Raw genomic sequence first — 19,230 nt, 5'->3', positions numbered from 1 at the left:
CTTCCACAGCATGTCTTTATCCTGTCTTCCTTCTCTCACCCCAACCGGTCGCAGCAGATGGCCGCCCCTCCCTGAGCCTGGTTCTGCCGGAGGTTTCTTCCTGTTAAAAGGGAGTTTTTCCTTTCCACTGTCGCCAAAGTGCTTGCTCATAGGGGGTCATATGATTGTTGGGCTTTTCTCTGTATCTATGAAGCGCCTTGAGGCGACATTTGTTGTGATTTGGCGCTATATAAATAAAATTGAATTGAATTGAATTGAAGCAGGCATGGAGGAGATCCAGGCCCCAGACATCCAGAGGCCCCAGAGTGCAAGAGCCCAAGGAGGACCACCGGAGGGGCATCCGTGCCACCTTCATGGGAAGGGCTGAGGATCCCCAGACGAGGGGTCACCCAGTAGCCACCGGGCAGAAGCTAGAGGGGGCTGCACCGGCGTGCCCGCCAGCTCCGCCGGCAGCCAGCTGTGCCAGAGTGAACCGAGCCGCAGGCACAGAAGCCCTCCGCGCCCCGGAAGAGGCCTGACCGAGCAGCAGGCGCCAGGCCCCGCCAAGTAGCCACCGGGAGTGAGCTGGCACATGACCTGAGCGCCCAGCCCCGGACACCAAGAACCAACAATGCACCGACCCCTGAGGGCATCAGTCACCGGCAGGGAGTGTGGTGAGGGGAGATAGGCCTCCACACTTGGAGGGCCTGGGAGTTCCCAGAGAGGTGGAGTCTAAGACCCGACCTGACATATAGACACAGACAAACAGGCACACACAGACACAGACATGCATTCCCACCCTCATGCACACATATACAAACACTCAGCACTCACCTAACGTAGGAATAAATGTAAATGGACATGTACACACAATCACACTCCCCAAACATACTCTATACCCCGGGTCCAGGTATCCTCGCCCCCAGAGGGGGAAACGGTACCCAGACCCAAGAGATGTTACCCTTCCCTCCGGGGTGGAGGCAAGCAGACCGCCCCAGGCTCCGCAGCAGCAGGGAGGCCAATCGGACAGCCAGCATCTCTTTCCAGCCCCCCCGCCCCGATGGCTAGCAGAGAACGGGGGTGTGTTAAGACCCCATACCTCCCTCCTCCCGCTCAAGTGTAGTGTTGCTGCGTGTTGCTCTAAAGTGTATTTAAAACAAGGGAGAGCATGGTGCTGCTGCCAGAGAGCAGCAGGTGTTAGCACGGCCCCTCCCGAGAACCCTCAATGTCTACATGGATTTAAAATTGAGAGGTGGGCACCGGCGCCAGAGGTAGGTTTGAATACACAGACCGTCTACTGGACACCGTTAACGTGCCCACCCTCAAGGCCCTATATATATATATGTGTGTGTTATGAGAGTGTAAGTAATGTGGATGTCTAAGTTGTGAGATAAAATTGAGGCACAGGTGGCCAGAAGAGGACAGGGGGGGGGAATGTCTCCCCTGCACCCTGGTGACACACCCGCACCCCAAAGCCCTACCTGTGTGGGTGGGTGTGGTGGAGCGGGAAGAGGGAGGCAGCCGGGGATGGGGAGGAAAAGAAGGGAGGGGAGGGTGTCCCTCCCTAGGGCCAGCTCCCCCGCTGACCCCAATAGGCACCCCCATCCTCCGGTATCCACCAAGGCAAGGGAGCCCAGGCCCATCCAGACCGGGGCCTACGGCAGCAGCACCGCCAAGCCCCACAGGACCCGGGGCAGCCCACCCTACCCCACCGCAGAGGAAACTGTACCCACCCCAACATTCAATCATCTCCCAGACTACACAAGACACAGACACCCAGGTTAAGTTTATTCTCCACCTCTCCTATGTCTCTCCCCCACCTGCAGAGTGGACTCCTGCAAGGATGGAACAACCTCCCTGCCAGTTCAAGAGCCCCTCGGTTAGGCCGATGCACAAGAGCCCCCCGCGCCAGGGCTGAGCCCCCGTGCACCCACCCGCCCACAACCTCGGCGACACACCGACGAGGACCGAAGCCCCCAAGGCCCAGCCAGAGCCCCAGCACGGAGGCGAAGCACCCCCAAACCCGAAACCCCCACACCCGCCCCGGATCCACTCAGGGGCAGCCAGGCCACCAGGCCAGTAACCTACGTCCGCCAGCACAGACCATCCTCCAGCCCCGCTGCACGCGGCCACGAGGAGAACAACCTCTGAGAGCGACCAGAGCCACTAACCAGGTTATGAACACAACCCCGGGGTTAAGCCCTCCAGGGATAATGTCTCTAGGGGTCCTCCAGGTGCCCTAAGCCCATCCCAACCTCCACATCAACCACAATAGCCAAGGCGGGACCAAACCACGACCCCCTACCCCCGCTAGGTGATGGAGCCGATCAAAGGAGCCCAGAGGGATTGATCTAATGTGGTGGCAGAGGCTATATCGAGACTAATGTGATCTATTAGATAGTTTCTATATTGGCTAGAATTAAGATTATTTTTATTTTTCCAGTTCATGAGGACCGTTTTCTTGGCGATGCATAGGGCAGTAAAAACCATGTGGACTGTATTAGTTTCTGTAGTGACATCATCCAAATTTCCCAACAAGCATACTAAAGGGGAGGTTGGAATTTTACATTTCAGACACTTTGATAAGTCCTCACATATCTCGTGCCAAAACTTCTGCACTGGTGGACAGAACCAAAGAGCGTGGATGTAACTGTCTGGTGTATTGCCTTGACAGTGTGAGCAGTTGTTGGCGGATGTAAAGCCCATCTTGAACATTCAATGACCTGTATAGTTCAATTCAATTCAATTCAATTTTATTTATATAGCGCCAAATCACAACAAATGTCGCCTCAAGGCGCTTCATAGATACAGAGAAAAGCCCAACAATCATATGACCCCCTATGAGCAAGCACTTTGGCGACAGTGGGAAGGAAAAACTCCCTTTTAACAGGAAGAAACCTCCGGCAGAACCAGGCTCAGGGAGGGGCGGCCATCTGCTGCGACCGGTTGGGGTGAGAGAAGGAAGACAGGATAAAGACATGCTGTGGAAGAGAGACAGAGATTAATAACAGATACGATTCAATACAGAGAGGTCTGTTAATACATAGTAAGTGAGAAAGGTGACTGGAAAGGAAAAACTCAATGCATCATGGGAATCCCCCGGCAGCCTACATCTATTGCAGCATAACTAAGGGAGGATTCAGGGTCACCTGGTCCAGCCCTTAACTATATGCTTTAGCAAAAAGGAAGGTTTTAAGCCTAATCTTAAAAGTAGAGATAGTGTCTGTCTCCTGAATCCAAACTGGAAGCTGGTTCCACAGAAGAGGGGCCTGAAAACTGAAGGCTCTGCCTCCCATTCTACTTTTAAATACTCTAGGAACAACAAGTAGGCCTGCAGAGCGAGAGCGAAGTGCTCTAATAGGGTGATATGGTACTACAAGGTCATTAAGATAAGATGGGGCCTGATTATTTAAGACCTTGTATGTGAGGAGCAGGATTTTGAATTCAATTCTGGATTTAACAGGAAGCCAATGAAGGGAAGCCAAAACAGGAGAAATATGCTCTCTCTTTCTAGTCCCTGTCAGTACTCTTGCTGCAGCATTTTGGATTAACTGAAGGCTTTTCAGTGAGTTTTTTGGACATCCTGATAATAATGAATTGCAGTAGTCTAGCCTGGAAGTAATAAATGCATGAACTAGTTTTTCAGCGTCACTCTGAGACAGGATATTTCTAATTTTAGAGATGTTGCGCAAATGGAAGAACGCAGTCTTACATATTTGTTTAATATGTGCGTTGAAGGACATATCCTGGTCAAAAATGACTCCAAGGTTCCTCACAGTGTTACTGGAGGCCAAGGTAATGCCATCCAGAGTAAGAATCTGGTTAGATACCATATTTCTAAGCTTTTCAGCGCCGAGTACAATGACCTCAGTTTTATCTGAGTTAAGAAGCAGATTTTTATAGTAAGTGCACTCTATGCAGTATTTTGTATTGTATTAATTGCAGATTGGGATTTTTAATCAATTTAAAGGTTTTTAAGCAAATCTGAGACCAGACGTTTTGGTCTAAGCTGACTGATAAATCTGCTTCCCACTTTGCAATAGGAAGGGATATTGATTCATCTATTTTAGAAAGTGTTCTGTATATTTTAGATAATAGTTTGGGGGATTTAAGAGTAAGAAATTGAACCACACTTGGTGGTGTTTGTAATTCAACTTGACTGAGGTTAAATTTCTTTTTTACTATGGATTTAATTTGTTGATATTCTAAAAATCTTTTCTTGTTGATCCCATATTGTGTAACTAGTCTGTCAAATGGAATAAATTCTGTTCCCTCTAATATATGTTCTAAGTATTTAATTCCTTTACAACTCCATTCTGGGAAATTAATCATATTATTGTTTTGTAATATGTCAGGGTTATTCCAGATAGGTGTACGTTTGCATGGGATTAATGAAGACTCCGTTATTTTTAGAAACTCCCACCATGCTGTCAGAGAAAAGCTGATGTTGATGCTTTTAAAGCATTCATGTCTTTTGATGTTTGAGCTAATAAATGGTAGGTCTGAAATTTCTAGATCATTGCATAGTGCCTGTTCAACATCTAGCCAGGGCTCATCTAAGAGGGTACATTTTAACCATTCGGAGATGAACTGAAGCCTGTTGGCTAAGAAGTATTGGTGAAAATTAGGCAGATCTAATCCTCCTCTATCCTTGGTTCTTTGTAGCGTTTTTTAAGCTGATGCGCGGGGGTTTATCTTACCAAAGGAATTTAGAAATATGTGAATCTAGAGATCTGAACCAATCTTGTGATGGTTTGTTAGGGATCATTAAAAATAAGTAATTTATTTTTGGCAAGATCATCATTTTTATAGTGGCGACCCTTCCCATGACTGATATGGGTAGAGATTTCCATCTAGTCAGATCGCCTTCTACTTTCTTTAGAAGTGGGATGTGGTTTAATTTAATTAAGTCTGAAAGCTTAGGAGAAACATTAATACCTAAATATTTAATATTTCCAGATTGTAGTGGGGCAGAAGATGAATTATGGAAGGAGCAGTTAATGGGAAGAACTGTAGATTTTGGCCAGTTAATTGAATAATCTGAAACTCTTGAAAACCAGTTTATTAGAGTAATTACCTCAGAGAGGTTGATTTGTGAGTTTTGCAGAAAAAGCAACACATTATCCGCATAGAGACTGATTTTATGTTCTACGTTCTTACATTTTATGCCCTTAATTGTTGTAGCCTGTCTAAATGCTGCTGCTAGAGGTTCGATAAAAATTGCAAAAAGTGAAGGGGAGAGTGGGCATCCCTGTCTGGTGCCCCTCAGGAGACAAAAGCTGGAGGATGTCTGGTCATTTGTTCTGATACGAGCTGTTGGGGAATTGTATAATATTCTTATCCAATTTATGAAAGAGTTTCCAAAACCAAATTTGTGTAAAGTTGCAAATAAAAATTTCCAGTTAACTCTGTCAAATGCTTTTTCTGTATCTAGAGATAATATTATGGTTTCAATGTTTTTATTGTATGAGTAGTCTATTAAATTAAGTAATCTACGAGTGTTTGTTGAGGAGTGCCGACCTTTTATGAAACCAGTTTGGTCAGGATGAATTAAGAGGGGGGTTATTTTCTCTAATCTCTTTGAGAGAGCTTTGCAGATTATTTTAAGGTCTACATTTATAAGGGATATTGGACGATAACTTGAGGGAAATAAAGGGTCTTTTCCTGGTTTTAGCAGGAGACTAATGTTAGCAGAATTCATATTTGGTGGTAGTCTGCCATTTTTCTTGATTTCCTGCAACATTCCATGGAATACTGGTGCCAAAATTGTCCAGAATTCTTTGTAGAATTCTGCAGGAAAGCCGTCTGGACCTGGAGCCTTATTATTGGGCATACTTATCAGGGCTTCCTGGAGTTCACCTGGCGTCAGTGGCGAATCCAGTGCCATTGCTTGACTGTCTAGTAATTTTGGAAGAGTTACGTTGTCAAGAAACAAATCAATTTCATTTTTAGACGGGTTTATTTGTGGTGAATATAAAGTTTCATAGAAATCCCTAAAAATGTTGTTTATTCTTCCAGGGTCATATATTGTGTTCCCCGATAAATCTTTAGTAGCACATATAGTTGTTTTTTCTTTATTTATTTTTAACTGGTTTGCTAGAAATCGACCTGATTTGTTACTGTGTTCAAAATTCTGCAAGCGAAGTCTTTGTACAAGGAATTGTGTTTTTCTATTAATAATTTCATTTAATTCTAGTTTTGTTTTGCATATTTTGTTCATTATTTCTTGATCTTGGTGGAACGCGTAGGCTTCTTCTAAGGATTTGATGGTTTTTTCTAATTCCTGAATATTTTTGTTTTCTTCTTTCTTTTTGTGTGATGAGAAAGAAATTATTTTACCTCTCATCACAGCTTTTCCTGCTTCCCATAGAACAGAAGCAGATGTTCCGGGAGTGTCATTAAAGTCTAAATATGAAATCCATTCCTTTTTAAAATATTTAATAAAGTCTTCATCTTTAAGTAGTGATGTGTTAAATCTCCAGTTTTTACTTGGCGTAGTATTATTCTTGTGCATTAGTGTTAAAGATACAGGAGCATGATCGCTGACAGCTATATAGGGTGAATCTCAGTGTCTGAAATGTCACTCAGCAGTGAGCTGCTGACCAAAAAATAATCCAGACGAGAGTAGGAGTGATGAACATGTGAGAAGAAAGTATATTCCTTACTGGTGGGGTGAAGGGAGCGCCATGCATCGCAAAGGCCATAGTCGCTCATATACTGTTTGATTATATTTGTGGATTGCCAATTGCGCTGAGTTCCTGTTGTGTTGAGCCTATCCATTTCTTCATTTAGTCCAAGGTTGAGGTCGCCTCCAAGAATGAGTGTGCAATCAAGGTGTTCAGAGAGTGCACTAAAAAATCCGTGGAAGAATGAGGGTTCATCAACATTTGGACCATATATACTTACAATACATAGTTTTTTGTTCAATATTGATAGTTTAATAATTAGAAATCTACCCTCTGGATCTATAACTGTATCGAGTACTGTAAAATTAACATTTTTATGTATTAAAATTGCTACTCCTCTTTGTCTAGAATTATAACAAGCTGCAAACACATTAGGAAACTCAGGTGTTTTAAGTTCGTTTAAACCTGTAACAGGTCTGTGAGTTTCTTGTAATAAAACAACATCTGCCTGTAGTTTTTTAAGCTGGTTAAATATCTTTAACCTCTTTCCTCTGGTGCCAGCCCCATTTACATTCCATGTGACAAACCTCAGCATGCCCATAATTGTGTGTGTATGTCTAATGATGTAAGCTGGGTGTTTCGTTTAGACGGGTGGAGAAAATGTGGAAACATCACTTGTTTGTAAATAGAAAGAGAAAAAAGTGTGGTGATAGGCTCCATAAGTCTGACTATGTGTGTGACTATTCACTAATATGAACAAGCGTGGCTTGCGTATGTGTCCTGTAAGTCTGTGCTTGCTGTGAGGCTGTTGTAAATGTGCTGCCGTTGAGCGTGTGTGTTTGCGTGATCGTGGTGTGAAAATATGGAGAAATAGAGGGTGTTGTTTGTAGGTGAGTGGGGAAGTAGGTGATCACAGCAGTGAAAGACAAGAGAAAGAAAGAAACCACATAAACTGTGAGCGACAACAAAAAAAAAGAAAAGAAACGGAAACATTCCAATTAAAGTAATGACGGAGGGTGACGGTGTTATATCTGCTATGACATCATACTGATATTACTAGGTTAAACCCATGTTAAAGGAGAAAGTGTGAATGAATAAGAAAAGAGTGTAGCGGGTTCTTATCTGGAGTGCAGTCAATATAACCACGGTGTGGTGCCGGGGTCGCATCGTTCACGTTAAAGACCCGGCTCTAAGAGCCATTTCGTTCGCGACTGACACATCACTACTTGTTACCTGCAGCACAGTGAAGTAGCAGCGCCACACGTGGAGATGTTCGAGCTCCATTTACATCTAAACCAACCATAAATATACAAGGAGAGATTAGGAGAATTTGCTTTTAGTTCTTAGCTTATTCATTTGATATTGACAAAAAGTTGGTCAATTTTATGTCTGTTCTCCTGTAAAACTTACTGTAAACTAAGATTTATTTTTAGAATCTTTTTTGTTTTTAAATGGAAAAAGCAACTGAGTGATCTGCTGTTTGTTGTCTTTTGAAACTGGACATCTTTATCCCTGACTTTTTATTTAGTTTTTAACATGTACCTTTTCTTAGTTATCTGAAACGGATGTAATATGTTAATACATCCGTCTGTCTGAACTTATGACAGGAAATAAATATTTAAATCAAAACAAGCTTCTGAGGATTTCACATCTTACTTATGAGCAACGGCACATTTAATTTGTACAAATATAGCCGTTTATATCGTGATGTATATCAATATCCCCTGAAATTAAAAAAAAAATGTGTGACATGAAAAAATGTTGTATTGCCCAAGTCTAATGTGTAGCAGAACAAGCTCTGAAATAACTCCTTCTCTGCATGTTTATCATTAGGATACTCTGGTCTTGTGGTTTGAAAACCTAAGACAGGGGTGTCAAACTCCAGGCCTCGAGGGCCGGTGTCCTGCAGGGTTTAGATCTCACCCTGGGTCAATACACCTGAATCTAATGATGAGTTCATTACCAGGCCTCTGGAACTTCAAGACATGTTGAGGAGGTCATTTAGCCATTTAAATCAGCTCTGTTGGATCAAGGACACATCTAAAACCTGCAGGACACCAGCCCTCGAGGCCTGGAGTTCGACACCTGTGACCTAAGATGAAAAATATGCACTTTTCAAAGCTTTTACCAACTTTGTATGGCATTTAGATAGTTCATCAATAGTTTAAAAAAAAAACCTCATTGTTTTTTTAAAGAACATACAATCACACAATGAAAACAATCCACCCATGGATGTTACAGAATTATGAATATTATAGAGAAAAACATAGAGCACTCAGAGGACATGCACCTCTGCCAGGGCCACTCACAGGCCTCTGGCATGGTGGAGGGAAAAAGTACACACCAATGTGTCTGCCTGGTTGAACTCAGCTGTGCTTCTTGATGTAATCACCATGTCAGGGTCTGAGGTACCATCCTCTGCAATCAGAGCTGAGAAAATAAACACATTATTAGTTGTTGTATATGTAAACACATCAAAATATAAAATTAACAAACCTCGTTTGAAGTGGCTCTCTGGGCAAATGAAAAGAGAAATTCAGTGTGTGAATGTGAGAGTGAATGAATAGTGGCATTGTAAAGCGCTTTGGGTGCCTTGAAAAGCGCTATATAAATCCAATCCATTATTAATCCTGTTGAAGTTCTTTCCTATTTCCTCTTTGTAGTCTGCCAATCGGAATGGCCTTTCTGTCCCAGGCACGTTTATCACCTCTGTGCAGTCGGGATACAACAGGACATATGGTCCCTCCACCGGCCTGCTTCAGGAGGTCAGGGGCTGTAATTTCGGGGCTAATAAATAAGGGCAGTGTTTTCCCTCTTAGCGGTTTTAAGTCCGTTTGTTGTGACACCATAAATCAAAAAATAAAAGCCAGATCACTTTAAAAATAATTTCCAAATCCTCGTTTATAAAGTTACCTGTGATGGTTTACCTGGACAGCTCTGTTGCTTGAGTTTTAATTTTGCTCCCCAGCTGAAGGCCTGACGCGCTTTGAATGGTTGAATGAAAAACGTTTAACATCAAAACAGGGTTATAAGCACTCTCCATTACTAAACGTAGACGAGAATACAGGATAAGCAAACAAAAAGAAACCGGAGCCAACATGGTAAATAAACGTGCTATTTAACTGAAATAGCATAGACTGTATGAAGAGAACAAAAGGTGAGTAATATATCAAAATTACTTTGTTCTGAATTTTCTGTCTGTTTTGATGTCCCTGAGGAGTCTGACCCTTCAGCCTGGTCTGTGTCCCGCAAAAGCTCCAGAGCCCGTCCACAGGAAGCACAAAAAGGAGTGAAGAGGCTAACGGTGTGTTCACACCAAACGCGATAGACGCGACCAAAGCGTCAGATTTACATGTAGAGTCAATGGAAAAGCGCGATGACGCGCGATTGTGGGTCCCGCGTCAAAGTAGCGACACTGGCGCGTTTGACGCGCGAATAAAAATACGTGCATCAGTTTTTGTGTTGCATTTTGTGCATTCGCGCGTATCGCATCTACTGCTCAAGTTGGAAAAATCTGAACTCCAGCGTCAATTCGCGCTGCGACAACCAATCAGGAGCCTGGTGACGTGGCTCTGACCTAGGTCAAAGGGGCAGGTCCAGCCAAAGCCCTTCATACTTCATTCAATATGGTGGAAAAAACACAAAAGGTGACCCGTAGCGGCACACATAAGGTAACAACACAAAAATGGGTCCCACAGTGCTGCTCCACCATCTCACACCACTGTTTCACTTGCCAAGCTCCGGCAGCCACAGATCATGTTACTGTTCCCTCAAGTATGAACTACCGTAATCCATGTTCAAAGCATTTTGCTCCTAGTTGTAGAACTAAAGTTAACATTCACACATTCTAGCCTTGTCTTTAAATTTACCTTTTGCATCACATACACATACTTGTCTGGATTTTGCTATTTTATTACTATATTTATATTTGTATTGTACAGCACTTTGGTGTACCAGGTGTGTTTTTAAAGTGCTATATAAATAAATGATGATGATGTTGTAAAGAACGTTTTCTGTTAACTTCACTCTGAGCCTGTGCTCGAATCTGCTCTGAGTACACTTCATGTTTCTCGTTGTTTAAGGAAGAGAGTTCGATTATAGTCTTAGTCATTCACAGTGATACGATAGTTGTAGGACATCAATCAATCAATCATACACAACACAGACACCACATGGGGTTACAGGTCGGAGATCGGTAGCGTTACAGAAAAACACTGAATTATACACTACAATGGGAAAGTACAAGAGGAAAAAAAAAAAGAGCTCTACTCATGCTGGGCTCCTGGGAGGACAGCATGAGAACAGGAAACAAAAAAACTCCTCTGCACAAAAAGAAGCACATGAATGTCCACAGCACATTATGGAACACGTGACAAGCCACAGGGTCGGGTAGGGGGTGAGGAATAGTTCGAAACAACACAGCAGCCATCCTGCCCAGCGCTACAATTCCAGCGCGGGCTTTGACCCGCCGTGTTCCCCAAGAGGAAGCAAGCATCGAAGGCGTTTGGAAAGGGAGGGGGGATGAGTGTGTGCATATCAGTGTGTATGTGTGTGTGCGTGTCTATAGTTCAGCTGAGACAGTGTCCTTCGCCCTGCCAGGCTAAGTAAACAGTCTTCCAGCCAACCCAGGTGTCCTTGCATAGAATGGGAAGGAACAGACTCAACACAGTCGTTATCAGGGTGTTTTGTTCAGCTCCAGCCTTGAGCCCACAGCTGGCGCCGAAGGGGTAGCCGGATTATGATGGTGATTTTTCTTTTACAAACAACTCATGAGAATTTCAAGCTGTTTTTAACACTCCAACACTGGCCTCTCAATCTCCCGTTGGATAGCTGCCACATACCCTGCCTGCTGGTGTTTTTTCATAGACAAACTTGGACTGTATTAGAAATCTATACATCACTGTGATCCTACAAAGACAAAATTTTCAATTATTACTTTCAACATGTTTATATTAAATCAAAAATTCCATGTTAGTCTTCTGAAAATTGTAACTGAGCACTTTTGGAAACACTCTGTCATCACTGTAAGTATTGGGACTGTGAACAGTTACAGAATACATCTGAAATAAATGTCAGATTCTAACAGGTTATAGTTCTGTTAATAGAGTTTTTGAATCTACTCTTCATACATATTCCTATCTATAATAACAGTATGTTAACGATGTCAACCAATATTTGCATATTTCAAACACACACCCAAGTTAAAAATTTGAATCTCCACATAATCTTCTACTCTGCATATCTGAAAAATCAGTTTTGATAATGTTACAATTCCATTGTCAAATGTTCCCATCTATGTTTTTCATCTTTTTATGCCGTTATTAGTTGTTGTTTTTTTCAAACTTATTACCAAAATGAACATGGTTTACATTGTTTTCTTCACTTGAATAAAACGACATTTTTGTGTCGTACTCTGGGTTCTTGAAGACCACGCTGTCTTTTAACTTTATTCTTTATTTTCTGCATATACTGTTCTTTATTCATTTGTTTATTTTTTGAGGCTGTTCTCCTGCCATTCTGTGTTCCTAGTGCCAAGTCTGCATTTCTGTGTCCTATCTTTAGTTGGTTACTGCTTTATATTGTTGACCTCTAGTCTTTTGTGCACTTGCTTTTGCTTCCACTGGTCATACTTGTTTGATTCAATTCACCTGTGTCTTGTTTCTCCCAGCTGCGTCCTCTCTCCTATTAAACTTGCACAAGTATTTAAGCCCTCAGCTTTCCTCAGCTCTTTACTCTGTTGTTCTGTTTCAAGTTGTACACTTTGTTTGTCTACCTTGTGGCTTCCTGTGCGTTAGTTTTGGAGCTTTTTTAAATAATCAATATTATTAGTGATGGGCAGATGAAGCTTCATGAAACACTGAAGCTTTTCATCCAATTGGTTCACCCCAGCGCAAAGCTTCTCGAAGCTTCATTTGCTCTAGTAGGACACCTACTGGACGTAAAAATATTAGTTGGCATGAATTTGAAGAGTGTGGCCTTTTGCACACAGCCTGTAAACGTCAACAACAAAAGGAGTGTGTAAAACATCTATATTGTAGTGATGGCAGCATACTGTGTATATTTATACTGGCAGTATGGAAAATGATCATTTACTGTGAGGTGAGGTGTGGTTGGGGTGTGGACAGTGGTTGTGCTTTTGTAACGTTGAGGTATGGACAGCTACACACTGAGGCCTCAGTCCTGCCTGTTCACATTTTATTCAGTAAAAACTAAATTTTCACTGCTTTTATGACCTTTTAGTGGGGAGAACATAGCTAGGATTTAATGATTCAACAAATCTTTTAAATCCTTCGTCCTCCACAATGCTAAATGGCTGGGAGTCCTCAATCACCATGCTAACCAGGTCTTCATCTATTTGAGATTGTTCTCCTGAGGAAAGACAATAAAGACAAAGCACAAATATAAATATCACACATGTAACTTATATGTATAATATAAGTATAATATTGTTATATCATTTAGTAACATTACAGCATGCTATATTATCATGGCATTTGATGGCTCACCTGGTCTTCCTCCACAATCGGTGTTCCCCTTATTCTCATGCCACTAACTTTCTGCTTCTTAATTCAGATCAAACTGAGGTCATTGTACTCGGCGCTGAAAATCTTAGAAATATGGTATCTAACCAGATTCTTCCTCTGGATGGCATTACCTTGGCCTCCAGTAACACTGTGAGGAACCTTGGAGTCATTTTTGACCAGGACATGTCCTTCAACGCACATATTAAACAAATATGTAAGACTGCTTTCTTCCATTTGTGCAACATCTCTAAAATGAGAAATATCCTGTCTCAGAGTGACGCTGAAAAACTAGTTCATGCATTTATTACTTCCAGGCTGGACGACTGCAATTCATTATTATCAGGATGTCCAAAAAACTCACTGAAAAGCCTTCAGCTAATCCAAAATGCTGCAGCAAGAGTCCTGACAGGGACTAGAAAGAGAGAGCAGATTTCTCCTGTTTTGGCTTCCCTTCATTGGCTTCCTGTTAAATCCAGAATTGAATTCAAAATCCTGCTCCTCACATACAAGGTCTTAAATAATCAGGCCCCATCTTATCTTAATGACCTTGTAGTACCATATCACCCTATTAGAGCACTTCGCTCTCGCTCTGCAGGCCTACTTGTTGTTCCTAGAGTATTTAAAAGTAGAATGGGAGGCAGAGCCTTCAGTTTTCAGGCCCCTCTTCTGTGGAACCAGCTTCCAGTTTGGATTCAGGAGACAGACACTATCTCTACTTTCAAGATTAGGCTTCAAACTTTCCTTTTTGCTAAAGCATATAGTTAGGGCTGGACCAGGTGACCCTGAATCCTCCCTTAGTTATGCTGCAATAGACGTAGGCTGCCGGGGATTCCCATGATGCATTGAGTTTTTCCTTTCCAGTCACCTTTCTCACTCACTATGTGTTAACAGACCTCTCTGACCACCTGAACCACCTGTCTGCTGACATACTGGTTAACTTCTACCGCTGTGTGATAGAGAGCATCCTGACCAACTGTGTCACAGTGTGGTGTGGGAACTGCAGCGGGTGGTGAAAGCCGCCCAACGCATCACAGGGACTCCACTTCCTGCCATTGAGGATGTCCACAAGAAGAGATGTCTATGCCGAGCACGCATCATTCTCAGGGACTCCTCTCATCCTGCCTCCAGCTCCTCCCCTCCAGAAGGCACTACAGGAGCCTTCAGACTAAAACCAGCAGGTTTAGGAACAGCTCCTCCCCCACAGCTGTCACCCTACACTGTTCACTATTGTAGTCTGTTCAGAGAGCTACGCTTCCACTGCTGTAGATATATTCATAGCACTCTGTAGATCTGTTTACCTCACACCGATACATCTGTATATTTGCTCTTATTGCACTTACTGATAAGATGCAAACTGTATTTTGTTACCCTGTATTTAGACATGTATGACAGTAAAGTTGAATTCTAAATGCTAAACATTTAAACAAAAGCAGCTACAGGAAAGGTTTTTAGAAGTGATTTTTAGAAGGCCAGTAAAGAGAGCATGGAGACAGATGGAGGACGCCAAATCCACTGAATCTACACGCTTCCTGTTTCCACCTCATCCTTCCAGTGCTCTACTATACTCCCTGCTCTCTCTACCACAACTGCCTTTGAACTTGCCTGGGCCAGGTCTGAGTCCAGCTTTGCAACTCCAGCCAGGTCACATGACACAGGGGTGTGGTCTGATGTCAGCAGGCAGGTCAGTGGAGCCCTCTGGTGATGGATTTATGCCAGTGCAACAGGAGGAGGCCTGAGAACAGACAGCAGGCTTAACAGGACAAAGTAGCATTTAGTACTTGAAGGAGTCATCACAGCCAATCAGCTCTCAGGAAAATGGAACATCACATACATTTTCTCTTCTTTGATTTTCATCAATGTATTTTTCTGTCAATATTTCTGCCTGATTAGAAGCTCGTAGGCACTTCCTGTCACTCTACAATAAAACAATGTAAAGGCTGCCCTTTCTGCCCTCCCACTAGCTGACCTAGCTGACACAAGTAAACTGTGCTAAGATGCCCTACAAGGTTCTTGGCCACATACATATAGATATACTTGGCTGTAGAAATCCTGCCATGAAGCTCCCAGCACACATTTTTGATGCTTCTGTCTGTGGCAGAGGAGGTTTGGAGCTCTGCAGAGTCTTGGTGGCTTTTACTGACTATACACTAGGGGTGGGTTTTTATAATCGATTTATTGATTAAAATCGATTCTGGCTTGGATAACGTAAAATCGATTCATTAAAATCTTGAATCGATTTTTTCAAAATTTATTTTGCCCGAAATGCCAGAATCTCTGGTAAAATCTCACAAAATTTCAACAACCACCAAACAGCTAAGACAGTAAATGAGAGCAGGAACACGGATTCTGCACAAAGACCTAAACACACAGCGCGACCCGCGGATCAGAATCAGTGAGATGTTGCCTTTCTCACAGTCGGGGCTGAAAGCCGACAGCTCGCTGATTCTGATCTGTCGGCAGGTCCGCGCTTTGTGTTCACGCCCTTTTTGCACTGATTCTAAAGCTGTTAGTTTTATCTCTCTCCAAACAATATCTCCAAACTACCCTTCACATAAACATCGTCATGAATTCCCTCTGACTTTTACTGTTTTGCTTCCACCACGATGCACAGCTCTCTCTCTCTCTCTCTCTCTCTCTCTCTCTCTCTCTCTCTCTCTCTGTACTTCAAGAACAGTTTCCCGTCTAAAGATCTTTTTTCTTCAATATTCGCTTGCTTGTTACGCACAAGTCTACCGTTGTTTACAGCGCTGTCGGCCACTGTTTTTTTCCCTTTTACATTCTTCCGAAAAGAAAACCTCATTTCTGCTGTTCAATACTGAACCAATTTAAACTTTTTAAAATTATGCAAAATGCAAAACGCTTAACCTTGTCTCTAATAAAACCGCTGTAACGTCAGATGTAATGTTCATGTGTTGATTAATGGTTTTCTTTCTTTTTTTGATGTACTGCAGAATATTTTTTATAAAATCCCAGGCCAGTAAAATCACCTTCATGTTTTTCTGTGTTTTATCTTCAGTTGCTTTGACACAAAGGCATCTGCTGTGACGCTCACACCTTTGATAAAGTCTTGCGTGTGTCAGCTTCCTTTTTATAGATACAAAAATATGTAAATGTACTGATCTGAATTATAATATTTCTGACTGTCAAAATTTCCCAGATTCAAATCGAATTGAATCGAATCGAATTAAATCGAATCGTGGATCGAATCAATTCGGGACCCTGTGAATCGGAATTGAATCGATTCTAGAAATCAGTGACGATACCCAGCCCTACTATACACCCCTACCCATTTATTATGAACTAACATTTTTTCTTTTGCTTACTATGTAAACAAAAATTCCCACCAAGGCTTTTCAGTGTGAAATTTAGTGTGTAGAGAAAACACCTGTGCCAGGTTGTCTCCATCTAGTGGTGAATAACGCATTACCACTACATCAGGTGAGTTTTTCTCTGTGCACAGTGACACAAAACTCATTTAACAACATAAACTATTTAAAAAATGATGTAGGCAGATCAAGGCAATGTTACAGATTCAGTAAGAACAGAAGTTTATTCCTTCAAATCTGCAGGGCGTCACACTAACACAGCTGCTTATGTCCAGCATCGCTCTGTTATTATCAATTTGATTCAAACGTGTCCAGTTTATTGTCTTAAACTGGCATTAAAGCTTCAATGAACTAAAGTGGTCCCTCTGAGTCAGCACCCAGAAAGCTCGTCTCTTTGAAAAATGTGGCCATAAATACGAGCGCTGCTGGGATCTTAAAACACTGGGGCTAAATCCACACCTGAAATCTTTGTTTCACTCAGTAACAGCAGCTTTTTAATAGTATTGACTATATGTTACAGTCACATTTATATAAAATGTCAAACATTATACGTTAGCTAAAGGTTGAAGTCACAGAATTATACTGAACAACAAAGCAGTTTGAGTTCTTCTTGTTTGTATATATTTGATTTATTGTAAGCAGCGGGAGTAAAAGCTAAAGAAGAAATAGTAAAGATATGAATGAATCTCTGCTCTTACAGCTTTTATTGTGCCGTGATGTCTCCTTTGAAACTGTCCTCTTGCTCGTCTTTTGGATGCTCTCCTCTTCTTCACCTTTCCTGTTCCTTTCACCAAACTGCTGCACTCTTGTTCTCTGCTCTCGCCTCCTGTTCTGGTTACAATTAGAATGCAGTCAGCATGTGCCAAACAAACTCCCCCCAAATCGATCATGTTTGATATGATGATGACGTTTTTAACATCTTATTTATCAACTTATTTGATGCACTGTATCGATCAATTATTAAACAAATATCAGACTGTAGAAAAGCCAATAATAATGCACTGAGCACGTTCATGCCATAAGAGCTAAATGTTCATCAAAGAAAACCCTGAATGTCTAATACAGGACAGGCCAACAGTTAATGCAGCCACAGATGGACATCAGTCAGCTTTCTGCACTTTCCACCTGATCACATCTGTCCTCAAAGTCACGTCACTTCCTCTGTGGTTCATTTATGTTTACTTTTACATTTGCAGTGACAATAACTTTAGTGACATAGTGCACACATTGTTTCCTATGGACTGCTGGGTTATCTTGGTTTATTTAAGTTAGTATTTTTAAAGGTGCAGTCAGTCATTTTTAGGTTATTTGATAGAAAAAAGCACCCACCCAGCTGAATAGAAACTCCATCATGCTAGCTAGCACGCAGTACGAGTTATTGTAACTGACTGTAAAAAGTCAGCACAACAAAAATAAAACTCCACCTAAACTTGGTTTATATCTGACCAACATAGACTGCAGCTCATAACTTCTTACCTGAAGTTCAGTTCACCTGACACTCAGACCGGCGGCCGCCTCGGGTCTCTCCTCTTGCCTCCCCTTTCTCTCATCCACCTGCTGGCCTCCACCACTTGCTAATGTTACTGAGTCTGTGGAAGCTCCACCATAGCCACCAACAAACAACTGAGTTATTTTTACACACCGACCAGCATCTGGCCAATCCTCCACCTTTCAGTGTTTATAACGTTACAAAAAAAAAAAAAAATCATCGGCCCACCGCGCAAATGCCCGGTATGCCCGATGGCCAGTCCAGCTATGGTCGTGCCAGCAGTTAACCCTTCGCCTAGGGTTGCCGACCCCTGATCTATATATACACTGTCAAAGATACTTGTCTTTGAGTGAAGATTTAAGGTGATAGGAAATATAAATAACTTCAACTTGAATCTTTGACACAGAGTTCAAGCTCACTGCTGTAATATCTCATAATAATCTGACAATAAATATAATATTGGCCATATTATATTTACATTACCAAAGTGAGATGACTTTAGTCTCATGAACAACATTAGCTAATTGTTATTTACTAACTAATCTTAAAATGACTGTTCAGTACAGAAATGAAGCCCAACAATCATGTTTTTACAGTCCCGTGGTCTCAGCCTCAGCTAATCAAAGTGATGTCATAAAATAATGAATGAACAACAAAACATTTTTCTCATTTCTGTCAAACAAAGCTGTATGAAACGTTTCTCGCGGTTAGTATCATGGTTGCTAGGCAACCTGAGCAGCGCGACGACGGCCAGACCGTCCCATTTCACAAGCCTCTCATTTCCGCACTTCTCGTACTTCCTAGTACGCGCCGTACGTAGCACGCGAACTGCGCGTACTCCGAAGCGTGCGGTCGCTGGATTGGGTCACAGCCCATGTGTGCTCATAGTGCAGTCTGCTAGTTCAAATGCACAACATAAATTACAACTTACTGTACAATGAACACACATCGCTCACTGAGTTAGGTCATTATTGCACCTTTTTTAAAACACACCCCTTTAGCTTACATCTTGAAAGTAGTGCCAGCCATATGGGTTTATATTCCAAACAGTGACACGAACTTGATCACCGAAATCCGCTTAACATGGCTGCTAATTTTCAAACTTACTATCTTATTCACGATTAGCACACTAATAATCATCATTAACCACACATCATAACATAACCAAACGATAACATGTAGAAAGAAACAATGTACGTATAAAACACACATTCTTACCTAGCAGGAGAATAAATAATCAGTATTTTAAGGCTACTGCATGTACAGATGTCACTGCTGGCTCACAT

General features: G+C 42.2%; 2 long non-coding RNA genes across 2 annotated transcripts; both read right to left on the bottom strand.

Moving 5' to 3' along the window:
* Positions 1-5,199: 5,199 nt before the first annotated feature.
* On the bottom strand, positions 5,200-13,149 carry LOC146519261 (uncharacterized). The gene is made up of 2 exons (XR_014874177.1): positions 13,112-13,149; positions 5,200-12,974 (listed from the first exon to the last, which is right to left on the bottom strand). It is a non-coding gene; the product is annotated as an uncharacterized LOC146519261 (long non-coding RNA).
* A 2,210-nt stretch (positions 13,150-15,359) lies between these two features.
* Positions 15,360-17,777, bottom strand: LOC146519260 (uncharacterized). The gene is made up of 2 exons (XR_014874176.1): positions 15,793-17,777; positions 15,360-15,758 (listed from the first exon to the last, which is right to left on the bottom strand). It is a non-coding gene; the product is annotated as an uncharacterized LOC146519260 (long non-coding RNA).
* Between the last annotated feature and the right edge of the window lie 1,453 nt (positions 17,778-19,230).

Source organism: Neolamprologus multifasciatus, chromosome 5, assembly GCF_963576455.1.
Source record: "Neolamprologus multifasciatus chromosome 5, fNeoMul1.2, whole genome shotgun sequence".
Classification (NCBI taxonomy): domain Eukaryota; kingdom Metazoa; phylum Chordata; class Actinopteri; order Cichliformes; family Cichlidae; genus Neolamprologus; species Neolamprologus multifasciatus.
The sequence above is the reverse complement of the archived record's forward strand: the minus strand, read 5'-3'. Positions and strand labels throughout refer to the sequence as shown.